The 14,274-nt window shown below is 52.1% G+C and overlaps 1 protein-coding gene across 1 annotated transcript in view; it reads right to left on the bottom strand.

The window, feature by feature from the left end:
* MGAT3 (beta-1,4-mannosyl-glycoprotein 4-beta-N-acetylglucosaminyltransferase) overlaps positions 1–12,469 on the bottom strand; it is a 31,055-nt gene extending 18,586 nt beyond the window's left edge. Inside the window, exon 1 of the mRNA XM_036761012.1 lies at positions 12,241–12,469. The gene's annotated coding sequence lies outside the window, so the exon portion shown is untranslated. The remainder of the gene's footprint in view (positions 1–12,240) is intronic.
* Positions 12,470–14,274: the final 1,805 nt, after the last annotated feature.

The following is a 14,274-nucleotide window of genomic DNA, read 5'->3' as shown; positions in this document are numbered from 1 at the left end:
CCTGGGCAAGTCACTTTACCCCGTTTGCTTCAGTTTCCTCATCTCTAAACAAGCTGAAGGAAATGGCAAACCACTCCAGTATTTTTGCCAAGAAAACCCCAAAACGGGGTCAGGAGTCAGACAGGACTGAAAATGACTGAACAACAACAAATCTCTCTTGAATCCAGCCCCTTCCTTCCTCTGACATAGCCATCACCCTGGTGCAGGCTCTCATCACTTCAACTTCAAGTCTCTCCCTACTATCATCCACTAGGTTGTCAAAGGCATCTTCCTAAAATACACATCCAACCACGTCACCCACCCCCACCACCCCCACTCAATAAACTTCAGTGGCTCCCTATCACCTCCAAGATCAAATACAAAATTTTCTGTTTGGCATTCAAAGCCCTCCATAACCCAGCCCCCTCCTACCCCTCCAGTCTTATCACACCTCATTCCTGGACACATCCTCTTCAGTCCAGTGACCCTGGCCTCCTGGCTGTTTGTTCCATGAACAAGACACTCCATTTTTGGCTATCCTCCTTCCCTGCTCGTTTCTGCCTCCTGGCTTCTTTCAAGCTGTCTCACCTTCTGCCAGAAGCCTTTGAGGGTCTTCCATGATCTTAGTGCCCTCCCACTGAGATCACCCCCCATTTTGTCTCCCTATATCTTATTTGTACCTGTTTATCTGCATGTTTTCTCCCTTATTGGACTATAAGCTTCTTGAGGGTAGACACTGGTTTTTTGCCTTTCTTCCTCTCCAGAGTTTAGCACAATGGTGGCACATAGTCGGTGCTTAATGCTTGTTCAACCTTGGACAAATCACACGATCTCTTTCACTCTCTCCACAACTAGGAACAGTAATTGCTTCTATAACTCCCCCAACAAGTTGTCATCGGGCCTTTGCTTGAAGACGGACTCAGCACCTCTCACTTAATTTCCCTGAACCTCAGACCTCCCATGTATAAAATGAGAGATTCTAAGGCAACTTGTCATGGAAACCTGAGCAGAAAAACTCCAGATCTTAGGAAGCTGTATGGCCTTGAACAGGTCACCTACCACCAGTGTGCCCATGTGTAGAACGTATGAGGGAATGGCCTTGATTAAGGCTAAGGTTCCTTCACTCAGAGGCAATTTGACATAATCTAATTTCTAGTTCTTGAGCAACTAAGTGCCTTTAGGCAAGTCCCTTCCTACCCCTACTCCACCCCCCCCCCCAACCCTCTCCCACCTTTTTTTTTTTTGGAGGGGAGAAGGCAGGGCAATTGGAGTTAGGTGACTTGTCCAAGGTCACACAGGTAAGTGTGTCAAGTGTCTGAGACCAAATTTGATTCAGGTCCTCCTGACTCCAGGGCTGGTGCTTTACTCACTGTGCCTCTTAGTGGCCTCCCTTCCCCTTTCTAGGCCTCAGTTTCCCCAAGTATAAAATGAAAGGGGGGGGTTGGACTCAGTGAGCTCTGAAGTCCATTCAATGAGTCCTTGTGTCCTCCCCCACTGGAGGCCTTTAATCTTCCTCTTTTCAAATTTCTTTCTGCAGCCCTCAAAAACCTCTAACATCCATAACACCACAACTGCCACCCATTGCACTACTGGCCTCCTTGCCTTTCCAGCATCCTCTTCCAGAAAGCAAGGCTGGATGATGATGCCAACTACTTAGGGTGGGCAGCAGATCATAGATTTAGAGATGGGAGTGACCAGAGAGGCCATCTCCTCCAAACTCCTTTTACAGATGAGGAAACAGATCAAAGGAGGAGAAATGACTGGCTGGGTCGCTGTGAGTAAATGCCTGGGGTGAGATTTGAACCTTGGTCTTCCTGCCTCACACAGATACTAAGTGTGAGAGTCAGGATTTGAACCCAGGTCTTCCTCACTCCAAGGGCAGCACTCTATCCCATTATACCAAAAAAGTAGTAGCAGTAGTGTGGAAGGCAGGAAATGGGGCTGTGCTATTTACCAGCTGTCCACTCCTCCTTTTTCTACCTCAGTCTCTTCCGCTGTAAAATGAAGGAGCCAGGAGCGAAGGAGCTCTAACGTGCTCCCAGGTCTGACCTTCTCAGTTCTAAGGCATTGGTCAGTCAACCAACACTGATTAAGAGAACAGCAAGGCTCCTCCTCCTCAGCTCCTCCCTGCTGGAACCTGGGATTCTGTCCCAGAAAGCACCCTGGGCTCTGAAAGGCCAGCATTAGCCCCACCTAGCCCAGTCTCAGGCCTCCAGAGCACTTCAAGGTCATTTCCACTCCACTGGCAACCACAGTCTTCCCTGAAGCGCCATCTTCCTCCATTAGAATGTAAACTAACCTTGTTTATCTTTGGGATTCAAAAAAGAGCAAAAACCAGTCCCTGCTCTCCAGGAGATCCCATTCTAAAGTAGGAGACCCTGAGGAAAGGGTCTCCTCTGGATGCAGAGTATTTAAAGGCAGGAGCAGCTCCAAGGGATTTGAGTTGAATCTTAAAGGAAGCCCAGAAAGTATGGAAGCAGAGCACTCCTGGTCTGGGGGACAGTCACTGCCAAGTAATGGCTTTGGGAGTGGGGAGCAGGGGCCAGATTAGGCAGGTAAGAACCCCAAGACTTGGCAACAGACTGAATGTGTGGGGTGATGGAGAGTGAGGCGGAAAGCATGATCTCCAGGTTTTGAGCCTGGGTGACTAGGCATGGTGCTGTCCTGGTCAGCTGGGAGGATCGGAGCAGGACTGGGGCTGTGCAGAGAGAACTCTCAGTTCTGGTAAGGATGGATCACTAGACATGGAGTCTGCATACTTAGCCACACGACCGTGGGAAGCCACTTAACTTCTGTTTGTCTAATTTTCCCCAGTCCTAAAATGGGAATAAAAACGGCACCTACCCCCTGAGGATAAAATTATTTATAAAATAGTACAGTGCCTGGCACATAGTAGGACTTCATATCTTTCCAATCTTCTCACACGCTCTTTCCTGCCTCCCGGCTGTCTTAGTTCGGAGCATTTCCTCTGGCTGTCCCCCACGCCTGGAGTTCTCCCTTCTTCATCTCTGCCTCCTGGCTTCTCTCAAGTCCCCACTAAAATCCCACTTTCTATGGGAAGCCTTCCTTAACATCTCCTAATTATAATGTCCTCTCTCTATTCACACTTCCCCATTCATCCTGGATTAGTTTGTTTGTACGCATTTGTTTGCTGGTTGTCCCCACCAGAGCCGCTAGATTGTAAGGCCCTTGAGGGTAAGAACGGTCTTTTGCTTCTTTTTGTATCCTCAGAGCCTAACACATAGTAGGCACTTAAATGTTTGTTGACTGGCTAACCAATTCTTGTTCCCTCCCCTTGTTCATGGTCTCTTGTGTTGTGGGGGATGTTTGTATGGTCCTTCTCCTTTGACTCTTACACTCACTAGCTGGCAAATCATCATCTCTTTGCGCCTCATTTTCCATATCTGTCAAATAGGATTAATAGATTTCGTGCCCCCTACCTCACAGGGATTCAGCGAAGAGCTTTGTAACCCTAAAAATGATGTAGAAATGGGGTCGTGCTCATCACAAACTCTAAGACCAGCCTGGCTCTCCACCAACATTCCCCTTGGTCCCCTCTGCCAGGCAGCCTGATGTGACTGGAGGAAGGCACCCAGGAGCTGGGAGCTGGGCAGCCCTAGCTCTGGCCACTCACCATCTGGGAGCCTTTAGCTGGGAGCTCCAGCTCCCCTGGAGCCAATTCTGACTTTTCAAGCAGATGTTGGACAGCTATGGAGCGCACGTAGTAGGGATCCATACATCAGGCAGGGGGCTGGACAAGATGACCTCAAAAGTCCTCCAGAATCTGGCTCCCATCTCCTTTTCTGGTCTGACTTCCTATCACTCCCCTCCACATTCTCTCCATTCCATTCCAACTGTGCTGCTGAGGAGTCCTCCTACGAAGCATTTATCTCCCACTTCCATGATTTTGCAAGGACAGTGCCCCACACCTGGAATGCACTCCCTCCTCTTCACCTCTGACTTAGAATTCTGAGCTTCTTTCAAAGCTCAGGTCAAAACTACCGAGCACTTTTTCCTTACTGAAATCATTTTTATTTACATATACATATAAATAAAAGAAATAAATGCTAATTTAAAATATGTGTAAATAAAATTATATATAATGTTTATTTTTATTTACATCTATATGCGCACCATGGGGAAAGGGGACTCCCAGTGTGGAAACTTTCTGCCAAGGCAGGTGGGCACCTTCTTTGGAACTTAAAGGTCTTGGAGAACTGAAGGGTAAAAAGGCTTGCCAGAAGGCACAACTGTCAACATGTATCAATAGTAATACTGGAACCCAGGTCTTCCAGTCTGAGGCCAACTTTCGACCTACCATAACACAGGTATGAGTTGTCTTGCCTGGCTAGACTATAGACCCCCTGAGGGCAAAGAATGTTTCCATTTCATCTTTGTGTCCCCATCCCCTTACACAGTATCTGGCACAAATTCGGCATGCTTTATGAATGTTTGCTGATCCACTGACATCAGGAAGAAGTGAGGGAAAATCCACCAAGCCTCCAGCTGTAACATGGGGCTGCCCATCTCCCTCCCAAGGAGGAGCTGCTCAAACAGAAAGCACAGGTGCCAGACTTTGTCCCGCCCACCCTCATTAAAATGTAACTCCCGAGAGCAGAGAATGTTTTGTCTTTTTCTAGGCATCCCCAAAGAGCTGGCCACAGAGACTTCACAGAATACTGATGATTGACTCAAAGTCAGAGGAAATGGATCCAATCCCAGCTGTGTGACTAACTGTGTAACCCTGGGCAAGTCCCTTAACTTTTCTAGGCTTTGGGACTTAAATCTACTAATTATGACTAGTGGTGATGCCCTATGGCTTGGTGGAGGGAGTTTCCACACTGGGCTTGCTCAGATCCTCCTTGGATTTTCTTCTCCCACTGCTCCGTCTTCCTGCCATGGAGGTGACTTGGAAACCTCAAAAATTCAGCATAAATTCTGATAGCTCCTTCCACTCAGCTGAGCTGAAAAGCCACTGAGGAAGATAAGATCTGCTGGGAGCCCCAGACAACCTACTACAGACTGACAGCAGCCTTCCTTCCTTCCTTTTTGACTCATTCCCAGTAGAAGGGCCAGAAGGTCACCTCAGGACCTTTGATTAGCCAAAGTGTTGGGACAGAAAGTATAGGGGTTGACAATTTTCGTGGATCCTTAAATCTGCGAATTTGTGTAGTTCCTTTGAACTCTTCATACAATCACAGCATTCAGAGGTTTAAAAAGGTTATCCTTTAACAGATTGGAAAATTGGGGTCCTCACAGAGGATGTGCTGTCCATGTTCTAGGTCACATAGACAGGACCCACAGACACCATAGCCAGTGGTATGGTAGAACCCTGGCTCTGGAGTTGGAAGGTCTGGGTTCAAGTCCTGCCTGTCATTGCTACCTCTGTGACCTTGAACAAGCTAACAGCCCCCCTGGGCCTCAATGTCCTCACCTGTAAAATGAGGGAGCCAGACTAGATGGTCTAGGAAGTCTTTCATAGCTCGAGAACTATGATCCCATGAAATCTGTCACCTGGACTAAGTCTCCTCTTTGCCTTAGGCCTTGGTTTCCTCCTATGTCAAATGAAGGGGTTGGATTGGATGGCCTCTGAAGTCCTTTCTAGCTCTAGAATCATGAGCCCAAATGAGAAGTCCTCAGATTCTAGACAAGATGGGCTCAGGATGTTTGTCTATTTGGCTACATCTGGTCTGTTCCCCTCTGTCTCCATTCCTGAATGCTGTCTTACCCTGTGGAAGGTAAACTCCCTGAGGGCAAGGACTTTAAGGGACTCACTCAAGGCTATGGGAGTTCATAGTTTCTGTAATATCTCCAGTGCCAGGCATAGTAGGTGCCTAATAAATGCTGATTACTGGTTGACTGTCCTGGGCAAAACACAGTGCAGAGGGCATGGGGTCAGAGTGCTGGCAGACAAAGGGTGAACTTATAACCAGGCTTGGGATAGAAAAACAGAAAGAAACTTGAGGGTAGCTTCCTAGTGCTGGGCAAACAGAGCAGAGGGCTGGAGAGCAGCCAGCATTCCCTTGTGAACAGTACAACAGGAAAGGAGGGAAGACCAGATGTATTCTGGTCCCTGTGGGAGAACTGGGAGGGGCTGGGAAGGGTGGGGAGCAGAGGGCCAGGAGCTCTGAAGAAGAGCCTAGGAAAGATAAAAGGCATCTGATGAAGGTGAGGGAGCCAGGAAAGGTAGAGAGAGGCAAAGGGTGGGAGAATGCTTACTCTCTGTGGCAGAGAGCTAGCCCTATCCTGGAAGGAGAGGTGGACCTGGCACATCAAAGACTTGTGGGCTCTGGAGAAGCATCAGGGATAAAATGCAAAGATAATTGTCTGAGAGGCAGCTAGGCAGTCCAGTGGATAGAGTACCAGCTCTAGAGTCAGGAGGACCCAAGTTCAAATATGTCCTTAAGATACCAGCTGTGTGACCCTGGACAAATCACTTAACCCTGATTGTCTCACCCCTCACCATCAAAATAAATAGCTGGCTTGGGGGAGAGGACCTGGGCTCAAATCCTATCTGTCACCTACTACCTTGGGCAAATCTGAGCTTCAGGTCCTTTGTCTATAGAGGAGATTGGACGTTAAGGTCTCCAAACTGGGTTTTTTGTCATTCGCATACACACACACACACACACACATATACATATATATATATATACATCAATAGAACCGGTTTCCTTTGTAATCCTACGTATTTAATTTTATGAATCTGAAGACATGGTTCTGAGAATGGACCAATTGCCCAAGGGGTCCATGGCACAAAGGTTAAGTACTCGGGAATCTTTGATTCCTGTGAGAGCCTTGGCAAGTCACTTTTAAATGAAGTGTCTGAGCCAAGATTTGAACCTCAAATCTGTCACTTTCCACAACACCACAATCCTCTGGAGCCTCAATTGGCTCATCTGTACCTTGGAGAGAAAGAGTTATAGTTCCATGTGCCTCTTAGCTGTTAATACGTCAAGATGGTGCAGTGGATAGGGCACTGGGCTTGCTGTCAAGATTTGAGTTCATACTTACTAGGCATGTGACCCTGGACAAGTGGCTTAACCTCTTTCTGCCTCGGTTTCCCCATCTACAAAGTGGGAATGATAATAGCTCCTCCTTTGCAGGGCTGCTATGAAGATCAACTAAATTAACAGATGGATGATGCTTTTGTATATAAATACTAGCTCTTATTCATCTTCAGTCCCCATGCCTAATAATGCCTGCTGCTTCCCTAATTCTACCACAAACACACAATGCAAACATGGACCTAACCTTTGAGTCAGCACCTGACTTCCTTGGAGCCTGTTGGTTCATCTGTGTATGGGGGAAGGGGGGAACTAATATGTGCATGAACCCCAGCACCCCCAAGGGACTCATGGAAGTGCTGGGGAGGAGCCAGCTCACTTTCCCTCTGAAGCCACATACGGTGTTGCCCTCTCTCCTTTAGGACAGCGCTTAGTTCTAGCTATCACACCCTTCTTGACTCCAGCCTTCTTTCCAGACTGCTGGATTTTAATTGTCTTCCTCCTGTGGTTCCTCTGCTATTCACTCCCATCACCTCCATGCCCCAGATGGGCTTCCATTGGTCAACACCCTTCTACTCAGGGGTGGAAGGCCCTTAGGGGCCCTACTGATTGGGATTCCTCTCCACAATATCCCCGCCTTGAGCTTATCCAGTCTCCAAAGAACCACCTTCAGTAACAGGGAACTCACTACCTCCCAGCTACCTACATGACCCAGGGCAGGTCACTGTGCCTCCTTGAGTCTCAGATGCTTCATCTACAAAATGAGAGATCTGGACTAGATAGTCTTGGAGGGCTTTTCATGCTCAGGAGTTACGACTGAAGGTCATTAATACAATGAGGAAGTTCCCTGGGGGCTCTGTGTAGGTGCGGGATTTGTCCATGACTACAAAGCCAAGTCCATTCCCATGATGCCTCTCAACCATTCCCCCCCCCCCCCCCCCGGCCAAGCAAGAACAGGGCGACCCCCTCCTCTCCCTTTACACACTTGACCGCTGCATGTGCTTCCCCTAAGACTTGACGTATTTTCTTTCAACTGGTCTTCCCAGAGCAAAACATCATGGTTACCCTCTTCTTCCTCATACTGAACTGCAATCTACCCCCACCCCAGACCCTCCATCTCATCCCTAGATTCGCACAACACCTTCCTAATGGTGCTGGGACTGGGCTCGGGAAGAACTGGGTTCAAATCCAGCCTCAGTCACTTCCTAGCTGTGAGGCCCTGCCTCAGTTCTCTCATCTGTAAAACGGGGCAATAATAGCCCTTCCTCCCTGGGATTGTTGTAAGGATCAGATGAGCCAACATTGTGTAACCCACAAAATGCTATATTAATCCTAATTACAGTCTTCCCTTTTCCACACTCACCAGCCTGAGACCCTGATTCTCCTCTGGCCACTTACCGGCTTTGATCACCCGGGCTCCCCGCCGTTCACGATCTCTCGCCTGGTCTCCGCAGCCTGTCTGATCCCACCCCACCATGAAGCTTCTGAGTCCTGTGGTCAGCCTGGCTTTCTCACCGTCCGTCCCAGCACACACACTCACTCCCGCTTCCCCCTCCAGGAAGCCTTCCTGACTAACCCCAGCCCACACTGCTCATCCTTTCCCTGAGCTGACAGGCTCACTCACCAGCTGTAATGGCATCATTTAGGAGGAGGGGAAGTTGGGTGTAAGCTCCAAGCTCCCCATCGAGGTCCTGAGCTCCTGGAGGGCAGGAACACCCACCCTGCAATTCCTAGCTCCACCACTCTGGGCAAGACTCCTCTGCTCCGAGCCTTAGGAGCTCTGCATCCATGTGGCATGGCACCATCATGGGGTCCACAGAGCCCAAAGGACCAGAGGTCTAGACCTGGACCTTGGAAGCCAAGTCCTAGCCTAACAGATCTAGAGCTGGAAGGCTTCTTAAGAAGCCAAGCCCCTCATTTCACAGAAGAGGAAACTGAGTCCCAGAGAGTAAAGGTACTTGCCCCAGGTTACACAGGTAAGCAGTAAAGTTGAGATTCGAACCCAGGTCCTCTGACTTCAGGGGGAAGTTTGCAAAGTGCTCTACAGTATAAATGCCAATGGGTTGTTTCCTCTTTGCTTCCCTCCCTGGCACCTAGGACAGAGCTGACCCAGTTCAGGGACTCATACCAATGGGAGGATTGATAAATTTCCAGAACACGAAGGGGAGATTTGCTTTAATTTCCTCAATAGGTCTTTGCCTGTCTCCTTTCCCAATGGAAATAAATACTCTTTGGTGAGAACATAGTGGCCGGGACAAACCCAGGTCTTTCTGATTTCTAAGGGCCCAGGCACCTGCTCCGCACCCCCCCCAACTTGCAACTTTTTAATTATTATAATAATAGCTAGAATTTATCTCGAGCTTGTTGTGTTCAAGGCAATGTTACAGCTATCATCTCATTTGAGCCTCACAACGACCCCATGAGATGGATACTATCATCCCCATTTTAAAGACGAGGAAAGTGAGGCAGACAGAAGTTAAGTGACTTGCCCAAGGTCACACAGCTAGGATGTTTCTGAGGCCAGATAAAGACTCCAGTCTTCCAGACTCCAGGCCCAGAGCTCTATCCACGGTGCCACCACCTGTCCCCTTGTTATCATGCTTAGGAACAGAATCCCAGAAGCTAAAACTGATTCTCTGAATTCACACTAAATGCTTGTGCAGGAAGGACTAGATGCCTCTAAGATCCCTTAATGTTGTTGCTTAATGTTGTTTTCACTTTGGTTTGGTTTTAAGTTGGTTCCACATTAAGCAAGGCCCTGGCAATCCATTTTGTGCTGTTTACTGTGGTAGGAAGCAGGCTGAATGCTCTCTAACTATGACCCTGGGTTCAAGCCCTGACACAGACTGGCTGTGTGACTCTGGCCAAGTGTCTTAACCTCTCAGGGCTTTAGGAAACTCTAAGCCTATAAGTTGCAACACAAAAGACTCCATGGTGACCTCAGCCCTGGAGGGAATTTCCTCTATCAGTGAAATCAAAAGTTCAGTTCCTCCCTACTTCCTTCCCCTATGTTCTCTCCTCTTTCTCTATTAAATCTCCAGAGAGCAAAACTAGAAGCAATGGGGAGGATGGGAAGAGAGGGAGGGTGTTGAGAGTTTTAAGCTCAATATTGGGAGAAAATCTGCCTAATAAAAACATGTTTAAAAATAGAATGGGCTATCTGGAAAGACAGTGAGGTCCCTGTCACTGTCAGTCTTCAAGCACAGGCTGGGTGACCAGTTGTGTCAGGGAGCACAGCCCCTAAGATCTAACATTGGCAAGACAGAGCATCTAGTTGAATTTCCTCATTCGGCAGGTGTCACAAAGGGCTTTCTGGTTCTGTGCAGACCTCCCAGGTCCTTTCAGAGATCTTGAGGTTCCACTGGTCTCTATGAATGGAGATGCAGGAGGCCAGTTTGGGGCTTTTGGTGGAGTTGGGGAAGGGCCAAGTCAGAACTGAGCCAGTCCCCTTTTGGGAGAATTTCCTACCTGGCCCCATCTGGAGCAGGGAATGGGTAGAGGGCCAGAATCTGATTTCAACAGGGGCTGGGCAGGACTGCTGGAGTGGGAGAGAGGGAGAGGAACATGGAGCCCCACATGGTTCTTGATGCCAGTGTATTAGAGAAGGCAGAAACTGTCACTGAGCTTCTCAAGCCTGGGGGGAGGCACTGTTGGGTATGCAGACCAGAGTTCAGCTCTCATGGGTTGTCTCTGGGACTCCCTAGGAATGAATTCTGGCTCTGAAGCCAGATGTGCCCAGGGAATCTTAGCTTGAGAGGGAGGGAGGCTAGCTATGGGCACAGCTGACTGTCCTCCTTTCCCTTAGCTGCTCTGGGCTGATGTCACAAGCCTTGGGCTTCCTGCTCTAAGCTCTTCTGTATCTTTACATAAAGGTCGAAAGCTGGGGGCCTGGATTGTGCTCCCAAGCTCCCTCTTTCATGAGTCCCTTGGGCTTCTCTCTCTCTCCAGAACTGGACTCTCCCCTCCATTCTCCCTTCCCTTACTGGCCCTTCTTCCATGGACACAAGGCCTGGAGAGGGAGATGGGGGAAGGGGGGGGGGGGGATCCAGGCCCAACCTGGGGAATGGTGAAAATCATAATCTCACCAGGAGAGTCAGCTGCAGATGCAGACATGTCTCTCTCTCTCTCTCTCTCTCTCTCTCTCTCTCTCACACACACACACACACACACACACACACATACACACACAGTCATTTACTCTCTCAGCCTACCCCACCCCAATTCTCCAGAAGCAGCTACAAGACTGCAGACCCAAGGAAGCTTGGGCCCACTTTAGTAGGGAAGATGAGGTGGGACCTGGAGAGGCCAGGTTTCCCTCTACATCCCTGGCCTTCCCCCTCTCCCCCCAGCAGAGGCCTTCCACAGCCTTCTCCCTCCCCCCACCTCAAGGCTGCTGCAGGTTTGGCACACATGCCCATCCAGTGCCCTGGAGGGGTTGGGGAGGAGGGTGCCAAGCAGATGGGTTTCTTGCTGCATCAACCAGCATTACCATGGGGGAGGGAGCCAGAGGGAGGAGATGGGGAAGGGCTAAAGGCAGAGAAATCTTTCCCCCATCCCCCACTGCATGCTCCAGGCCCTTTTCTCAGCTCAGTCCCAGGATCTGGACAGAGGCTCCAGTCACACAGACAGCCTAGCCAGGCTCTTGGGGAGGGGGGCTCTTGGGGAGGTGATCTCTGCTAAGGGACTGAAGGTTGCCTCCCCATTCCCACTTAAGACGGGAAGAGGGAGATGGGGGGGGGGGGGGTCTCAGCTGTTGTAAGAGCTGATGGGGGATGGGAATTGCAGTCTGACTTGAAGTGGATGATTCCTCACCCCATGCCCCCCTCATCATCCAACACCTGAGAGAGAAGTCACAGTTCCCCCTCCCTACACCCAAGCACCTCTAACCCTCAGCCCAGGGGAGGGAGGGCAAGGCGGACAGACTTGAGGAGGGTCAGGACTCGGTAGGGGGCTTCCCGGTATAGGAAGGTAAGAAGGAAAGGGCTGACGATAGAAGAGGTGGGGAGCTTCCTGAAGGGAAGTTTAAGTGGGGGAGGGGGATAAAAGGCCTAGGAGGCCCCGAGGAGATGGAGAAAGGAGATCGGGGTCCGAGGGTTTAAAGAGAGGGTGGGGGAGGGGGGGTTCACGTGGAGCAGAGGGGAGGTTGAAGGTGGGGTTTGGAAGGCCTAGAAGGCTCGGGAGAGGAGCCGAGGATGCGGCGTCCGTGCGCCCTGGGGGGAGCTGGGAAGCTGGGACGCGATCGCCTGGCACTCACCCATCGCCCACCGGCTTTCAGCAGCTGCAGCGGCGGCAGTGGCGGAGGCGGCGGCTCCTGGGCGCCCCGGGCCCCAGGCGGGGAGATGCTGAGACCCGGCGCCGCAGCAGCCTCTCCTCGCCCCACCATGGCCGGCTCCGGCGGCGGCGGCGGCCGCCCCCTGGCATCTCGGGGCTGCCCCCTCCCGGGGAGCCGGGCGGCCGCTCCCACACCTACCCTCGGACGGAGAGACCCCTCCGCCCTGGCTGGGGACCCCAACAAGGTGGGGAGAGGGCGGAAACGAGGCCAGGGCAGGAACAAGGACCCGGAGGAAAGAAAGGAGAGAGGGAAGGAGGGAGGCTGCCCCGGGATGGAGGAAGGCTGCCCAGGGATGGAGAGAACGGGCCCCGCGGCACCGGCCGCGATCACCAACATAAATAGATGGGAGAGCTTCCCGTTGGAGCTCAGCCCGCCTGTCTTGCCCTCCCCCACCTCCTCTCTTCTCTCCTCCCTGAGTCCCTCCCCCGTTTCTCCTCCTCCTCCTTCTCCTGCCCCCAGAGCCGCCGGGGCGCGATCTGCAAGCTGGACGCCCCCCGAGCGGGGGCTCAGGCGCCTCCTCTCCTTTCCTGCCTTCCTCCTTTCTTCCCCGCCTGCCTGGGCTGGGGGCCGCACGGGCCCCCGCTCCCCGCCGCCCTCCTCTGGAGAGCCTGGCGCGTGTCCGAGTGCGGGTGCGGATGCGGGTGCGCGGCAAGGGAGGGAGGGAGGGATGGGGGGAGCCGGCTGGCGGGAGCGCTGCCGAGGGGGTGGGGGTGGGAGGCACGCCTCTCTCAGTAGGTTCTCGGTCTCCAAGCTAGGCTCTCACTCCCGCCGACCCCATTCACCCGCCTCTTCTCTCCCCCCGCCCCCCAAGTTTCTCCATCCCAGCCCCGCCCCCTGGCCGGGCTTTGGGGATGTGCGCAGGTATCTCTTGCCTCCGGCTCTAATCCCGCCCAGCCCCCCGATGGCTCCTTCCCCCTCCCTCCAACCCAGCCCCCTGTTGCTAGAAGGGAAGCGGAGCACGTTCCCTTTCCCTTCCTCACTTCCCCACTTGTCTCTCCTCCCCATTTCTTTCCCTTCCCTCCTTCTCTACTCTCCCCCCACCCCGCCCCGCCACTCTCCGCGAGTGGAGGGTATACAAAGGAATGCCTTGTGTGGGGGAAAAGGGACGGGGGCGGGGCAGAGGGTTAGGGTAGGGGGCTTGGCGGGTGAAGAACGAGGCTAGAGAGACTGCTGGTGGAAGAGGGGTGGGCTTGGAGGAGGGTCTGCCCTAGGTAACCAGTGGGACCCGCGCGAGCTAGCCTCCCCTCCTGGCCCCAGGTCCGCCCTGGGAGGAGGGAGTGCTCTCTCGGGACGATCCGGCCCCCTCCCTCCAACCCCGCCTCCAGGATGCGGGCGGGGAGGAGGTTGGAGAAAGTCGGGCAGGGGTCTCCTTGGCTGCTCTGAAGCTCAGTGCTTGAGGTGATTTGGTTGGTTCCCTTGTTGCCTTCACTTGGGGGCGGAGGCCGGTGGAGAGGAAGAGCTAGACAGGGGTCTGCCATCTGCGCCACTTAGGTGCAAATCAATTCGACCAACATTAATTAGGCGCTTGCTATGTGCGAGGCCGGGTGCTAGGGTTAGGGTGGCGTTGCGCGAAAGAGCGCTGGGTTTTGGAGTCGTGGACCCTGGGTTCGCATTTCAGCTCTGGCCTCTCTATGCCTTGTTGGACAAGACAAGTTATTTACGCGAAACGAGAGGGTCGGGTTAGATGAAATCTATGAGCCTTTCACTTAAGAGCTGTGCACCCTGGGAATAACCACTGCCCTTCTCTGCCCCCAGGCACTGCAGACTGTGTTTGGAACCGGTTCAGTGTTCTGAGATTCTGCCCTTAGGACTCCAAGGAAAGAGAGCCCCTGCTCCCTTCGTTGTTGCAGGGTCGGGGTGGCGGGGAAGGCTTCGGGGAGTAAGACACGAGAACTGGGGAGCGGGCACGGCGGGCAGCTTGAGGCTGTGAGCAGAAAAGTCCAATTGGCTGCGCTG

The sequence above is a fragment of the Trichosurus vulpecula genome, chromosome 5 (assembly GCF_011100635.1).
Source record: "Trichosurus vulpecula isolate mTriVul1 chromosome 5, mTriVul1.pri, whole genome shotgun sequence".
Lineage (NCBI taxonomy): Eukaryota > Metazoa > Chordata > Mammalia > Diprotodontia > Phalangeridae > Trichosurus > Trichosurus vulpecula.
Note: the sequence above shows the minus strand (reverse complement) of the source record. Positions and strands in the feature narration are given on the sequence as shown.